This window comes from Erinaceus europaeus, chromosome 13, assembly GCF_950295315.1.
Source record: "Erinaceus europaeus chromosome 13, mEriEur2.1, whole genome shotgun sequence".
NCBI classification, from domain to species: Eukaryota; Metazoa; Chordata; class Mammalia; order Eulipotyphla; family Erinaceidae; genus Erinaceus; species Erinaceus europaeus.
Window position 1 is genome coordinate 81,773,814 of NC_080174.1, and position 15,782 is coordinate 81,789,595.

The window sequence follows — 15,782 nt, forward strand, 5'->3', positions numbered from 1 at the left end:
TTTTTCCTATTTTTTTCTTTTTGGGAAAAGACAGAGAGAAATTGAAAGAGAAGGGGAAGATAGGGAGAGAGAAAGACAGACAGTCGCAGAACTGTTTCACTACTCGTGATGCTTTCCCCTACAGGTGAGGACCAGGGTCCTTGTGCATTGTAACAAACATGCACTTAACCAGCTGCGCCACCACCCAGCCTCTTACATTTGGTTTTTAGCTGCTTTAAATTTTTTTTTTCTTTTCATTTTTTGAAAGAAGGTGAGAGACAGCAAGAGACCCAATGGGGGAGTGGGGGAGAGAAGTGAGAAGGAGAGGCATCTGCAGGAATGCTTCAACACCCAGGAAGCTTACCCTCTGTGAATGAGGGACAGAAGCTTACCCTCTGTGAATGAGGGACAGGGGATTTGAAGCTGAGTCTGAGCACACAGTATAATGTGCTCTGTGGTGTGAGCCACCACCTGACCCCTCTGCTGCTTTTCTTAGCTATTTCAAACCACAAAGCCGTCAGAGGGGCCTGCCTGTGCAGATGTGCCTTGAGTTCCCTGAGCCTGGACGTGCAGGCAGGGTTTCTGAAAACAGAGGCACTTCCTGTCAAAGGATGGTAATACAAGTACCTGGCTTATCTCTGAGGCAACTAAGCACTGGAGTTTGGGGGTGGCCCAGAGCTGGAGTAATTAGGGATATGAGGTGCAAGTGTGGAGAACCTCAAGCAAAAAGAGTGGATTGCCTTTGTTAGGAAGAAATAATTGGGAGGTGAGGGTAGGTAGTATAATGGTTATGCAAAGAGGTTCTCATGCCCAAGGCTCCAAAGTCTCAGGTTCCATGCCCCCAACCACCATAAACCAGAGCTGAGCAGTGCTCTGGTTAAAAAAAAAAAAAAGTGTAGTTCTTAATTCTGTTGTGTTCCAAATTCCCCAATGCTTTTCTCTGGGATGAAGTGTTTTTACTACTTTTTAAAAATGTATTGCAGTAGCCCGGGAGGTGGCGCGGTGGATAAAGTATTGTACTCTCAAGCATGAGGTCCTGAGTTCAGTCCCCGGCAGCACATGTACCAGAGTGATGTCTGGTTCTTTCTCTCTCTCCTGCTATCTTTCTAATAAATAAAATATTTAAAATAAATAAATAAATAATAAAAATGTATTGCAGGCCTTTTTAAGTTCAGCTGACTCCAAGGAGTGATGCTAGGAGGTTTTTTTTTTCTTTAAAAATTTTTAAAAAATATTTATTTATTTATTCCCTTTTGTTGCCCTTGTTTTATTGTTGTAGTTATTATTGTTGTTGTGACTGATATCGTTGTTGGATAGGACAGAGAGAAATGGAGAGAGGAGGGGAAGACAGAGAGGGGGAGAGACCTGCAGACCTGCTTCACTGCTTGTGAAGCAACTCCCTTGCAGGTGGGGAGCTGGGGCTCGAACCGGGATCCTTACTCAGGTCCTTGAGCTTTGTGTGGCGCCACCTGCGCTTAACCTGCTGTGCTACTACCCGATTCCCCCCCTTTTAAAAAAACTTTTATTATCTTTATTTATTGGCTAAAGACAGCCAGATATTGAAAGGGAAGGGAGAGGCAGAGAGGGAGGGAGAGACAGAGAGACACCTGCAACACTGCTTCACCACATACAAAGCTTTCCCCCCTGCAAGTAATACCAGGGACTCTGAACCCAGGTCCTTGAGCATTGTAACGTGTGCTCAACCAGCTGTGCCACCACCCGACTCCCAGGAGAAGGGATTTGTATACATTTGTCCACACCCACTCCCTGCTCCCCCATAAGCTAGTCTAATGCTATGACTTATGATTCAGAGATAGATTTCACTACTTGTCTCACAAGTGTGCAGGACATGCCAGCTGGGCCAGGGGAGAGAGAAAAACTCTTTTTTTTTTTAAATAATTTATTTTTTTATTGGGGAATTAATGTTTTACATTCAACAGTAAATACAATAGTTTGTACATGTATAACATTCCCCAGATTCCCATTTAACAATACAACCCCCACTATGTCATTCATCATCTTTCATGGACCTGTATTTTCCCCACCCACCCACCCACCCCAGAGTCTTTTACTTTGGTGTAATACTCCAATTCCATTTCAGGTTCGACTTGTGTTTTCTTTTCTAATCTTGGAGAAAAACTCTTTTATCAAGTCTCTGAGGCCAAAGGAGCAATCTGCTTCTCAGGGGCTGGATTCTAAGCAACAAGGTGCCCCCCAGCCCCTGGAAAAGCAGACCACTTGGACAGGTGGACTATGGGCTGCACAGACTCTCAGCCTCACGTCAGGAGCCCGACGGCACTCACGGCCCTCCGATTAGAGTCAGGAATTCAATCCTTCACTGATCATGAGTATGCAGGCCTTCAAGTAGTTATGCAGCATACACTGGGTCAAAATTCATTAAAAAGAATTCCAGAGAGACCTTTAATAATTCTCTGAGACGTCAACTTAGCTGAAATTAATCATTCCAAGGCTACAGGAATGAAATAGAGCCGATACCCCAACTCTTGAAGAACTTCAGCTGCAGGAAGCCCAGGGGGGGATGTCACGTGCACATCACACTGCCCCAACCTCCTTCCACCCCAGATTCCTCCACTTTTGTCCTTGGTTCTTCTGGAAAGATATCTTGCAGTCTAATGAAGGGAGTTTTCTTCGAGGGGGTGGATGCTTGATGTGCCCCTGTGAGTGGAACTGAAGAAAGACAGCCGTACTAACACATAAGTCTTTTGTTTGCAGTGTAACGGAATATGGAAGTAGGTTTGTTGGACAGAATCTTCTTTCAAATTAGAATCCTGCAACCTTTTGAGGCATTTAAGATTTGACAGAAAGCCAATTGTATCCTCATTATGTTAAGATGTTTCCCTGGTGTTCAGAGCCTTGTATTACCTGGAGCTGCTATTTCCTTCTTTGGCTCCATCCCTAACCTTTTTTTTTTTTTTTAAACTGGATGAGACAGAGAGAAACTGAGAGGGGAGGAGGATATAGAAAGGGAGACAGAAAGACAGACACCTGCAGACCTGCTTCACCACTCATGAAGCAACTCCCCTGCAGGTAGGGTGTGGGGGCTTGAACCTGGACCCTAGAGCAGGTCCTTGTGCTTAGTTCTGTATGTGTTTAACTGGGTGATCCACCACCCAGCCCCCAAGGCCAGAGCTTTTTAAAAATATATATTTACATTAAATTTAATGAAAGAGAGGTACAGAGAGAAAGATAAAGACAGACTCAGAGCGCTGCTCAGCTTTCACTTAAGTGGGTGCTGGGGATTGAACCTGGGACATTAGAGCCTCAGGCACTGAAGTCTTTTGTATAACCTTTATGTTGTCTCTCTAACCCCCACAACTCATGAGTTTTGCTTTTTTTTTTTTTTAAGATTTAGTGAGAAAGATAGGAGGTGAGAGAGAAGGAATCAGACATCACTCCGGTACATGTGTTGCCGGGGACTGAACTCAGGACCTCATGCTTGAGAATACAATGCTTTATCCACTGCGCCACCTCCCGGACCACAACAACCCACGTTTTTGTTTTTGTTGTTTTTTTTTTTTTTTTTTTAAGTGAACAAAGGACCAAAATGACTCCCTTTAAATGGAGCGTGTGGGTGAAAAAAGTTCTAAGCCTTACTTCTGGGAATCAGGTATTTACCAGGTATAATTTTTGATGCCATCCTCCCACAAACAATCTGGGGAAGGAGGTATCGTTTCCAAGTTACAGATGAGGAAACTAAAAACACAAAGACGTTTTGTGGCCAATCCAAAGTCACCTAGTAAATGAGGGCCAGTTCTGTAGGGGGAGCTTTTTATTCTTTGGGAAATGAGACCGAAACTACAAATGTGATTGGATTTGACCATCAATGGGGAATTAAGAAGTGGAGACCCAGTCTGCCTGTTGAAATCCACCCAGAGACAGTCCCTGGCAGATGGCAGGCCAGTTTAGACATGGTCCAGCAAGGTCCACACCCCTGGCTGTCCCAGAGGGTCAGCATGTAGCATACACCCATACCTTCTTATCTCATTTTTATCCCTCTTAGGACATTATTTTCAACCTCCTTTCTACCTCCAATATTCAAATCCAACTACAATGAAAACTGTGCTTACTCCTAAAATCGAAACCTGTACTTCAGTTCTCTCTTCTAACCTCTGCAATAATAAAAACGTCATATTTCATCCCAGAACAGGCAGCATGCCAAAATAAACAGCATGTTGGATTTCCTTGAAAAGAAAGGTTGGCTCAAAGCACAAAGACTTTTTTTTTTTTTTTGCCATGAGAATTCTTGGAGAGTTCAACCTTACAAAGTTAAATATTTAGTGAGGGAGCACACCAAATGGCAAGCCGATGAATCCTAGTACTCTTTGCAAAAGACAGAGACAGATGAGATAGAAAGAAAGAGAGAGATGAAGGGGAGGGAGATACCACAGGGCAATTCTACTAATAAGAAAATAAGAAGAGTTTCCCACTCCAGGGTCTCTCACCTCCCTTTGCCTCCAGTGTAAACGTCTTTGTGCTAAGAAGCAGGTAGCATCCAAGAACCCGTAACGCTGAGAGGGCGGCAGGCTCGGCACCAACACACTCCAGAAAGATTCTGCTGTCTGAATTCTCCAACCCGTTCACTTCCCAGGAAACAAACAGATAACTCAGGCTTAACAAATGACCCATTAACAGTCTCATTAACTCCATGTCCACATTTTCCTGCAAGTGCCATTTCTGTCTGCACTGCAGCAGCTGGATCCGGGGCCCTGAGAAGAAAGCAGTGACCATATTATCTGCCCTGGGCCGCTGTGATCACAACCTGGAGTTGGAGGAGTTGCCCTTCCAGAAAACATGCCTGGATCCAAGCTGACCGACCAGGTTCGAGACACAGCAGCAGTGCCCCAGCTGTTAAAGAAGTTGGCTAGGTGATCCGGGGAGACTTTGCAGTTAAAACAAATACTGACTTCCGTTTCACTCCCTGGAAAATTGGAGTTGGGCCAGGCAGGAACTCAATGCTTCAAGAAGCTGCTACTAATTCTTGTTTAAAAAAAAAAAAAAAAAAAAGGAAGTGAGCTTATATCCTTTAGTTGGAAAGTTAGTTCCTAGAGCTGCTGTGACTAGGAGGAATACATCTAAAGACGCCAAAAACAGCACATATTTTTCTCTCCGTTCATCTGTTTGTGTATTTGTGCATTTGGGAGAGGAGAGGGAGAGGGAGAGAGAGGGAATTAATTATGTTTTATGTCCTTCCTCTCTGCAGCTGGTGTGTCTCATTAATAAAGTCGTTCCTAATGAGGACACAGCTTCCTCAGGAGCTGAAACCCTCCAGCAATGCATCCTGTCCTTCCTGACTCTGCTTTGGAATACGACACCCCCCTCCCATCTACCTGCTGGGGTCCCACAAGAGTCCGCTAAATTACACGTGACCCCAGGCTGCTCACCACCCCTGATCATTCAGTGACTGGAAGAGGGCAGGGCAGAAAAAAATGACCAGTGGATTCCGCAGGGCCAAACTGGCAGTCCCAGCTTCTTGCCACACTGCCAGTCTTCTGCTGGGAGCACCAAGTGTGGCAGAAAGAGAAAAGGAAGGAAGTACCTCTAGGCAGGCTCCAGCTCCAGGCAAGGTACAGCAGCTTGGACCAGTGAGACCAGAGGGATGGATACAGGAGTCAGAGAGAAGAAGGCAGCAGTGTTGGAGGAAGGTCTGAAAGTCCCGGCAGGGTCTCTCCAGCTCACTGCGGACAGAGCAGCACTTTGGAGGAGAGCCAGGTATGAGGCGTGAGGAACACAGGCTCTGCTCTCCAAACCCAGGAGCTACAGGGACCAGGAGAATATGCGGGTTTCCGTGCAGTCTCAGCCAAAGGGGGTACGTACCAAAGACCCTTTCCCATGACCCTGAAGCACTCTGGCCAAATGAAGGCTGCCCTAGGAAATGAAGCCCCGTGGGTAAGCTCTTCAACCTTCACAGACACTGACTGGCAAGTTGTGCTGTCAAGGAGCAGGGCAGATTCCTGTTTAGCTAGACCACACTGCAATTGATTCCAGCGTCTAGTGTCACCCTGAATGCTTCGAGCAGTCAGTTCCGGCAGCACACTCTGAGAACACTTCCTATCCTGGGTCTCATTAATCTTCATACCAGGTTAAGGCAGACCGATAAGAAAGAGAAGCCAGGGCCGGGTGGTGGCGCACCTGGTTGAGCGCACATTACAATGTGCAAGGACCCAGGCTGGAGCCCCCTGTCCCCACCTGCAGGGGGACAGCTTCACGAGTGGTGAAGCAGGGCTGCAGGTGTGTCTCTGTCTCTCTTCCTCTCTGTCCCCCACTTCCCTCTCGATTTTTGGCTGTTTCTATGCAATAAATAAATAAAGATAATAAAAAATTTTAAAAGTAAAGAAAGAAAGAGAACCCACACTGACTGGGGAAAGAAAATGAGGGATAGTCAGGAGTCAGGCGGTAGCGCAGCGGGTCAAGCACACGTGGCGCAAAGCACAAGGACCGGCTTAAGGATCCCGGTTTGAGCCCCCGGCTCCCCACCTGCAGGGGAGTCGCTTCACAGGTGGTGAAGCAGGTCTGCAGGTATCTATCTTTCTCTTCCCTTCTCTGTCTTCCCCTCCTCTCTCCATTTCTCTCTGTCCTATCCAACAACAACGGCATCAATAACAATAACAATAATGACTACAATAGTAAAACAACAAGGGCAACAAAAGGGAATAAATAAATATTTATTTAAAAAATCCCTGTGGTTGTACTGCTTCACCGCCTGTGATGGGGAGCTGTGATGTCTGGTTCTATCTCTCTCTCTCTCACCTCCTATCTTTCTCATGACTAAATAAATAAAATCTGAAGAAAAAAAAAGGCAGCCAAACTTTCTCTAAAACTTTCTGAGAACAGGCAGTTATCATTGAGAGGGTGAGAACACCACAGAACTTTGGTGGTAGGTGTAGTGTGAAGCTATGCCTTGTAGCCTTATGATCATGCAAATCATTAGTAATCCCAAATTTAAAAAAAAAATTGGTTTGAATAAAAAACAAAAAAAGGCTTTGTGAGGACTATGGTGGTTATTATAAGGGGTGGTGAGTGCAGTGTGGAGTTTGTGAACCACTAGTTAGTCAAAATGAGTACTAAATTCTGAAAAAGTTCCTTTTTAAAAAAAGATTTGTAAGAAACTTCAACTACCAAGTCGCCTAGAGACTATGTAAGCACAATTATCCATATGAACTTTTCAGTCAGGAATGACTGGGTTCAGGGGAGGTTTGCCCCTTTCATAATTCAGAACTCCACTGCCCTCTTCTCACCAGTCCTATGGCCCAGCCCCCTGTGCCCGATGAACTGTCCAAACCCGTGAAGATGGGGCTGGACCAGAGGGAACATGTTGGAACTATCTGAGGAATGTGCCGGTCATCTAAATGATGCCTTAGGCTTTTACCTTTAACCCAGGAAAGTCAGAAATTTGGCCATCTGCGCAACTAAGGGGAGGGGACGCAGCCTCTCAGGGAAGACTGGCCGCAGCCACTGGCACTCGGGTAGAACAACACTTCAGTGGGTGGAGGAAGAAGCTGGTGAGAGCTGCAATAACAACATCAATAACAACAATAAAATAATAATTTAAAAAAAGGCTCCAGGAACAGTGGATTATTGCTGGACTCAGTGGCACTGAGTCCAGCAATAACCCTGGAGGCAAAAAAACCAACCTCCTACTATTACGCGTCTCGATTCTTCAAGTCTATAATGTTCAAATCAAAGGCCCTGGCCCAGTGATAGATGGTAAAGGTTTCCCAAGGCTCACAACTAGATCCGGAGTATTTGCCATCTTTGGTTTATACAGGCAGCTGGCATAATTTCATGAGGCTTTGTTTCTATAAGGAATTAGGAACGTAATACGTGAGTTCTTAAGAGTCATATAAGCCGGGAGTCGGGCGGTAGCGCAGCGGGTTAAGCGCATGTGGTGCAAAGTGCAAGGACTGGTGAAGAATCCCGGTTCGAGCCCCCGGCTTCCCACCTGCAGGGGAGTCGCTTCACAGGCGGTGAAGCAGGTCTGCAGGTGTCTATCTTTCTCTCGCCCTCTCTGTCTTCCCCTCCTCTGTCCATTTCTCTCTGTCCTATCCAACAATGATGACATCAATAACAACAACAATAACTACAATAACAATGAAAAACAAGGGCAACAAAAGGGAAAATAAATAAATATAAAAAATTTTTAAAAAAAGAGTCATATAAGCCTTGGCATTCATAAACAAAAATTAGTTCATTGCAAGAGTGGACCAAGAACATTAACTCTGTTTTATAAAGTATGGTCTCCGCCCATCATTAAATAGCACTGCAAAGCTCCTCTGTACACACCCAGGCCAAAAAGCTGGAATCCCCACAATTCTCAGGAAGAGTGCTTTGTTTTTTTGTTTTTATTTAAATATTTATTTATTTCCTTTTTGTTGCCTTTGTTGTTTCCACTGTTGTTGCAGTTATTATTGTTGTTGATGTCGTTGTTGGGTAGGACAGAGAGAAATGGAGAGAGGAGGGGAAGACAGAGAGGGGAAGAGAAAGATAGACAGACACCTGCAGACCTGCTTCACCGCTTGTCAAGTGACTCCCCTGTAGGTGGGGAGCCAGGGCTCGAACTGGGATCCTTATGCTGGTCCTTGCACTTTGCGCCATGTGCACTTAACCTGCTGTGCTACCTCCCAACTCCCTGAAGAGTGCTTTGTTAGGAGTGCAGAAATTTGTACTTTTTTTCTGGGACAGGGGGTAGGGGAGATAGTTTGTGAATACCCTTCCCATGCTTGGGTTATTTCCTTACATAGAAGTCCTCCTCCCCAAGGCTAAAATCAGAACTATCGTGCCTGTCTCCTCTGTATCTAGGACTTAGTCCAGGACCCAGGCAGACAGTGGCACTTAGGTCAGACCCCAAACTGGAAGATCCTAGAAAAGGAAATGATTCTGGACAGGGTGGAAGAAACTTAAAATCCTTTAACAAAGTTGAGGTGCAGGAGGTTGTGAAATAGCCAAAGTATCAGACTTGCAAGTAGGAGGTCCAAAATTTGACCCCTGGCATCCCATGTGCCAGAGTGACGTGATAGTCTGGGTCTCTGGATCTCTCTCTCTCTCTCAAATAAGTAAATATCAAAGAAAAAAAAACCCACCAACTCCTCTTCTGCAAAAGTTTGTTAGAATGGACTGTGTTGTTTGCAACAATACAGCATCAATGCTGCCCCCCCCCCGCCACCACTTATATTCAAAGACAGATAGATGTGGATACATAGATGTGTAATTTTTTAATTTATTATTTTTTTTACTATTGCCACCAGGGTCATCCCTGGGGCTTGGTGCCTACATGACGAATCCACTTCCTTCCTGGTGGCCTTTTCCTTTCCTTTTTTTTTTTTTCTTCTTCTTCTTCTTCTTTTTTTTTTAATTTGACCCGACAAAGAAATTGAGAGTTAAGAGGGGAGGGAGAGTGAATGAGAAAAAACTGTAACACTGCTTGACCCTTAGTGAAGCTTCCTCCCTGTAGGTGAGGACCAGGAGCTTGAACCCCAACCTTTGTGCAAGCAAACATGTATGCTCTGGAGGTTGTGTCACTGCCTGGCCCCCAATTATTATGTACTACTTGTAGAAACAGTTATCAGGATGTCTACTGATTGCTTTGATTTGTGTATTTGCTGCCTTATCATTTTGATCATTTTTTTTTCTCTTCCCCTTTCATGGGCTATTATTATTAGATTATTACTTCCTATCAAAAAGTGGAAATTGGTGAGGTCAGCAGAACACAGGTCTTTTCAAAAGAGCTTGGAAATCACAACTTGGAGGGAGCTAAAGAATTCAGTCGCACCTTCTCCCTCCTGTGCCAGGCTAGCGTCATGGGAGAGAGACTCTGGGACTCCCAGAGCGGGAACACAACGCAATTTTTTATTGATCAGAGAAAAATGCCTTTTATATCTTCTGAAGCGGAAGTGGCAAGTGGGAAAAGGAAATGGCTAGGAGAGGGGGGCGGAGCAAAAAAAGAGTGCAAAGGTAACAAGCTTCCATAGCAGCTTTTGCGAAGGTTCTAACCAGTGGGGATTAAACCAATACCCTGCACTACAGTAATGCAGGGGATCTGGCGTAATGACCAACACTCCTGGTTCGAAAGCATTGCAAGGGCAGGGCAGGCACAGAAAGCCTCCACTCCCAGTGTCCCTGGCCCTGGTCCGAATCCAACAAAAGCCTCCTGATTTCGGGGCACTGACTGCAGGTGCGGACGGTTTAGGGCTTGCGTGGGCCGTGGCATCTGCCTTCTGGGTTGGGAGGAAGATTTTTCTTGGCACGGCCTGCACCTTCAGGAAAAAGACTGAGCCTGATAAGTGATCTTCAGGCACCTGGCTGGAACCAATGATGGAGCCAGTTTTATCAGGCAAGTTGGAAGGGTTTTCACATTCACAAGGTCCCCCACCTGGCCCTCGAGCAAGCACAGCCTAGAGAAAGGGGTTGTATGACTCCAGCCAGGATAACAGGGCACTCGGCCTCAGCAGCATGTGGTCAAGAGGAGGCTGGACACCATCAGAGAAGAACCAGAGAGAGAGAGAAAGAGAGAGGCAGTGAGTGAAGGGTTCTAGAAACTTCTATCAATTTCAACTTTTCTTGAATGGAGGTGGGGTTCATGGGCGGAGAGCCACGGGGAAAAACAAAGGGAGCTCACATCCTGTTGTGATTGGCATTTTGCTTTAATGTGGGTAAAGCCATGAAGGAAAAGTGTTTCCAGAAATCACAGCCCACATTTTTTATCAACCACAGCAGTTCAAATTTTTCTTTCTTTCTTTCTTTCTTTCTTTCTTTCTTTCTTTCTTTCTTTCTTTCTTAAAAAAATATCTATTTATTCTCTTTTGTTGCCCTTGTTGTTTATTGTTGTAGTTATTATTGTTGTTGTTGGATAGGACAGAGAGAAATGGAGAGAGGAGGGGAAGACAGAGAAGGGGAGAGAAAGAGAGACACCTGCAGACCTGCTTCACTGCCTGTGAAGCGACTCCCCGGCAGGTGGGGAGCCAGGGGCTCGAACCATGATCCATATGCCAGTCCTTGTGCTTTGTGCCACCTGCACTTAACCCACTGCGCTACCGCCCGACTCCCTTATTTATTTAATTTTTACCAGAGCACTGTTCAGATTCATTGAATCTGGGACCTTTGGTGCCTCAGGCATGGAAGTCTTTTCACATAAACATTGTGTTGTCTCCCTAGCCTGGTGACTACATCTTCAGATACTCCTGAAATCTAATACTTTAGATCAACATTAGTACTTTTTTTTTTTAAGTTCCATAATTTGGCCGAATATTTGGAGCAGAGTAGACAGACTCTTAATGGGTAGTGCTTTTTCTTTTTTTCCTTTTTATTTATTTATTTATTTATTTACCCTTTTGTTGCCCTTGTTGTTTAACATCGTTGTGGTTATTGATGTCATTGTTGTTGGACAGGACAGAGAGAAGTGAAGAGGGGTAAGACAGAGAGGGAGAGAGAAAGACAGACACCTGCTGACCTGCTTCACCACTTGTGAAGCAACTTGCCTGCAGATGGGGAGCCGGGGGCTCGAACCAGGATCCTTAACGCCGGTCCTTGCGCTTTGCGCCATGTGCACTCAACCCGTTGTGCCACCGCCTGACTCAATGCTTTTTCTTTTTTAAAGGGGGGGTGGGGTGGGTCTTCACATATCCTTACCAGTTAGATTGTGGAGCTTCTTCAAGTCAAGGGACCTGGCTTCTGCTTCTGGGTATCAAAGGGTCCCAACCCAGGGTCTTGCCCATGTGGAGTGTCCAATTAGTACCATTAACTATCTACAGCTGGGGACAGAGAAACACAAGACAGAAACTTGACATCAGGAGTCGGGCTATAGCACAGTCGGTTAAGCACAGGTGGCGCAAAGCACAAGGACCGGCATAAGGATCCCGGTTCGAGCCCCGGCTCCCCACCTGCAGGGGAGTCGCTTCACAGGCGGTGAAGCAGGTCTGCAGGTGTCTATCTTTCTCTCCTCCTCTCTGTCTTCCCCTCCTCTCTCCATTTCTCTCTGTCCTATCCAACAATGACAGCAACAATAATAACTACAACAATAAAACAACAAGGGCAGCAAAGGGAATAAATAAATAAAATAAATATTAAAAAAAAAAAAAAAGAAACTTGTCATCATCTTCACGAACAAGGAACTGAGTATCAATGACTTGCCCATACAGACAGCAGAGACACGGTCAGATGCGCGTGTCCAGGCTCCTGCCTCAAGGCTTCTCTGTTAGTTTCGGGCTGATAGCACCGTGTGTGGCGTGGAACTGGAGGACAGGGAATTGATGGTTTCTTTAGAAACAAACAATATAGCTGGCGTCCTCGATTGAAACACACACTAATGAAGTTGTTATTGTGCTTGAGAGAGCTAGCGAGAACTGCTCAAACTTCCTATTGATGACCTTGCCTTACAAGTCTCTGGCTACAGCGTGATCCACAAGAATAGTTGCCAACATCCATTAGATGCTTACTCTTTACTGAGTCCTTCACCCATTCCGGCTGGGCCCTGGGATAATACTGTCCCAGCTCTGCTATAAACAGGTAAAGAGGACAGTCTTGTGTCCCCACCTGAGCTCAGTGCTGTGTTCAGTGAAACAGCAGTTAAATAGAAAGAAATGAATTGGAAGCAACCCAGGCCCTCACTGCAGTCTCTAGAGAGAAGAGCCAAGCAACTGCTCCAGAAGCAGCATGGTCCATCACCCAACATCCCTGACAGAAGCTCTCCCACCTGGTTCTTCACTGACTCATTGTGGGACTATGTGATAGCTTGGTAGAGCATAGGGGAGCTCTCCCATCCTTGGATGGAGGTCTGGATAGACACCCCGCTTGTAAGTATCTCTCGTCGTAGAGGTGAGCCAAGAGGGAAAAAGTCTCCCAGACTAAGCTTGCCTTGTTAGTCTCTCAAGCCCACAGACCTCAATACTTCTCTCCATTAACTGCAGGCCACATGGCCACCTACTTTAAGATTCACTTACTCAAAGTTCACAGAGGAGAACACACCTTATCACACACTCCTACCAGTGCCCTTTGATGTCCTCAATTTGCATCATACTTTGCTTATCTTCTCTCTATCTCGCCTTAACTGGTTCAATCCCTCCCCTCCCCTCAAACGCCTTTGGGTAATTAAATGCCTGCATCAGGAGACTAATTGTCTTGACTTTTATGTATCTGCATCAATTCTTGTCATACCATCCCCCTACCATAGGGGCAAGCTGACCTTTAAGAAACCTGTAATTTCTGACGTATTTGAATAATGTTCCTTGTTTGGTTTTCTATTTAAACCTTTGCCCACCTGCTAATAAACGAGACCTGAGACCTGAGATCTGAGCACACTGCAGGTCTCCCCAGTGTCTTTACTTCATATCGTCCCTTGCGCAAGCAAGAAAGAACCAGTCCGTTACCTTTCTCCTGGAGATCACCCCGCCAGAGACCCCAACAACTCACCTCCCCACTTCTGGCACCTACACATCTGTCCCCATCTCCACCTTCTCGTTGCAAATCCAGACTGGCTACATGTGTCCAGTCCTCTCTTCACTCACTGACCCCAATCTGCATAATAATGGAGGGGCAGTGGCCAAGCAAGCTAAGCAGGACATTTTCTTAGGAAAGGACCCCAGGGAGAGCCATGTGATGGCGCACCTGGTTGAGCAGACATATCACAGTGCGCAAGGACTCAGGTTCAAGCCCCTGGGCTCCACCTGCAGGGGGAAAGCCTCCCCTCTCTTTTATTTTATTTTATTATCTTTATTTTATTTATTGGATAGAGATAGCCAGAAATCTAGAGGAAAGAAGATAATAGAGGAGAGAGGCAGAAAGACACCTGCAGCCCTGATTCACCACTCACAAAGCTTTCCCCCTGCAGGTGGGGACTGGGGGCTCGAACTCAGGTTCTTGCCCATTGTAACAAGTGTGTTCAACTAGGTGTACCACCACCCGCTCGCCCCTCTCCCTCTCTCTATCCCCCCCTCCTTTCTTAATTTCTGTCTCTATCCAATAATAAATTGTTGGTATCTTCTAATTTTGCTTTTAAAAACCCCTTCTGTTTCATTTGGTTTAAATCCCCCCTGCTTAACACTGCATTCTATTTACATAACCACTGTATTCTATTTACATAACCACTGCCATCTATTTACATAAATCACTTTTACATTTACATAAAGCACCACCTTCCCTCCAGGGCATTGGTGGTTTAGTGGTAGAATTCTCACCTGCTCCACCCCCTCTCCTTATCACACCCTGATCCTCTCCTTGTCACACCCTGATTTTCACCAGTCACTTTTCTCTCCACCCTCTCTGCGTCACATCCTGTTCACACCCTACTTGGGAAGTATATATAAGGACAGGATTGTTCGTTTTAGTTAGTTGTTAGTTTAGCTTAGCTTGGTGTAGATTGCGCTGCGTCCTGCATGAATAAAGAGATACTGCGTACAGCTCAACCATGAGTCCCTGGTCGTCTGTCTCCCGTCAGTGAAGCTCAGCCCGACAATAAATAAATAAATATTTTTAAAAAGAAAAGTACTCGAGGGTTGGGTGGTGGTGCACCTGGTTGAGCGCACATGGTACAATGCTCAAGGACTCAGGTTCAAGTCCCTGGCCCCCACCTGCAGGGGAAAAACTTTGGTGAAGCAGTGTTGCAGGTGTCTCTCTGTCTCTTTCCCTTTCTATCACCCCCTTCCCTCTCAATTTCTGGTTGTCTCTATCCAGTAAAATAAAGATAATAAATAAATTTTAAAAGAACATACATTTGAAGGGGGAAAGGCAAAGGAGTTTTTAATGCTTGTAGCAGTTACGTCCCATTGTGCTCATTCTGCAGATGAGAAAAGTGAGGCTTGGGCTGGAAAGATACTTCAGTGGGTAGAGTACTTGTACTGCCACACACACGGCCCAGGAGAAGGTGCTAATGCTGCAGGGTCTGTCTCCTCTATCTGTCTGCATGAAACAAGTGGCCTGGAGCAGTGAGAGCATGCATTCACAGATCCCTGGGCCCACACACAAAAAAGGCTTAATAATAATTAAAAAAAAATCCAAATGCTTATAATTAAGCTATAATCCACCTGATATCATGCAAATAGCACCTATTCAAGTTTTGCAAGGCTGGCAAAAGAGGTCACTTGCATAGTGTGTTGCCTTGCCATGTGTATGAGCCCCCCCCCCCATACTGTGATCACCTTCTCTCTCCGTCTCTCTCTGCCTCTTCCGCTCTATCAGTCTGTGTCTGAAAAAGTCATCCCTGAGCAGTGAAGCTCTAGTAACGAAACGAACAAGGAAATATTCACACTAACTGTAATAGGTAGGCGCTATTATATCCCTTAAAAAAAATTGTTATCACCGGGTCGGGTAGTGGCACACCTGGTTGAGTGCACATGCTATAATGCACAAGGGCCCAGGTTTGAGGCCCCAGTCCCCACCTGCAGGGGAGTCACTTCACAGGCGGTGAAGCAGGTCTGCAGGTGTCTCTCTGTCTCCTTCTCTGTCTTCCCCTCCTCTCTCCATTTCTGGCTATCTCTATCCAATAAATAAATAAATATAATTTAAAAAACAAACCTTAAAAATTTTATTATCTTTATTTATTGAAAAGAGAGAGCCAGGTGTGGTCTGGGAGGTGGTGCAGTGGATAAAGCACTGGACTCCCAAGCATGACATCCCAAGTTCAATCCCCAACAGCACATGTACCAGAGTGATGACTGGTTCTTTGTCTCCTATCTTTCTCATAAACAAATTTACCTGGTGACAACAAAAATCCTGTCAATCAGCATTTTCTCAATAAAGGGATATTAGTATAAGAAAAAAAAAAAAAACCTCAACATTAAGTGTATCTAACACCA

At 45.4% G+C, this 15,782-nt stretch overlaps 1 protein-coding gene across 2 annotated transcripts in view; it reads right to left on the reverse strand.

Annotated features, from left to right (window-relative positions):
* The window catches only part of KANK4 (KN motif and ankyrin repeat domains 4), a 103,629-nt gene that overhangs the window by 56,142 nt on the left and 31,705 nt on the right, over nt 1–15,782 (reverse strand). The window contains exon 1 of one of the 2 annotated variants that reach the window (XM_060206317.1): nt 11,623–11,740. The exons of the other annotated variant lie outside the window; for it this stretch is intronic. The gene's annotated coding sequence lies outside the window, so the exon portion shown is untranslated. Of the gene's footprint in view, nt 1–11,622; nt 11,741–15,782 lie in introns of those variants that run through there. 2 annotated transcript variants of the gene reach the window in all.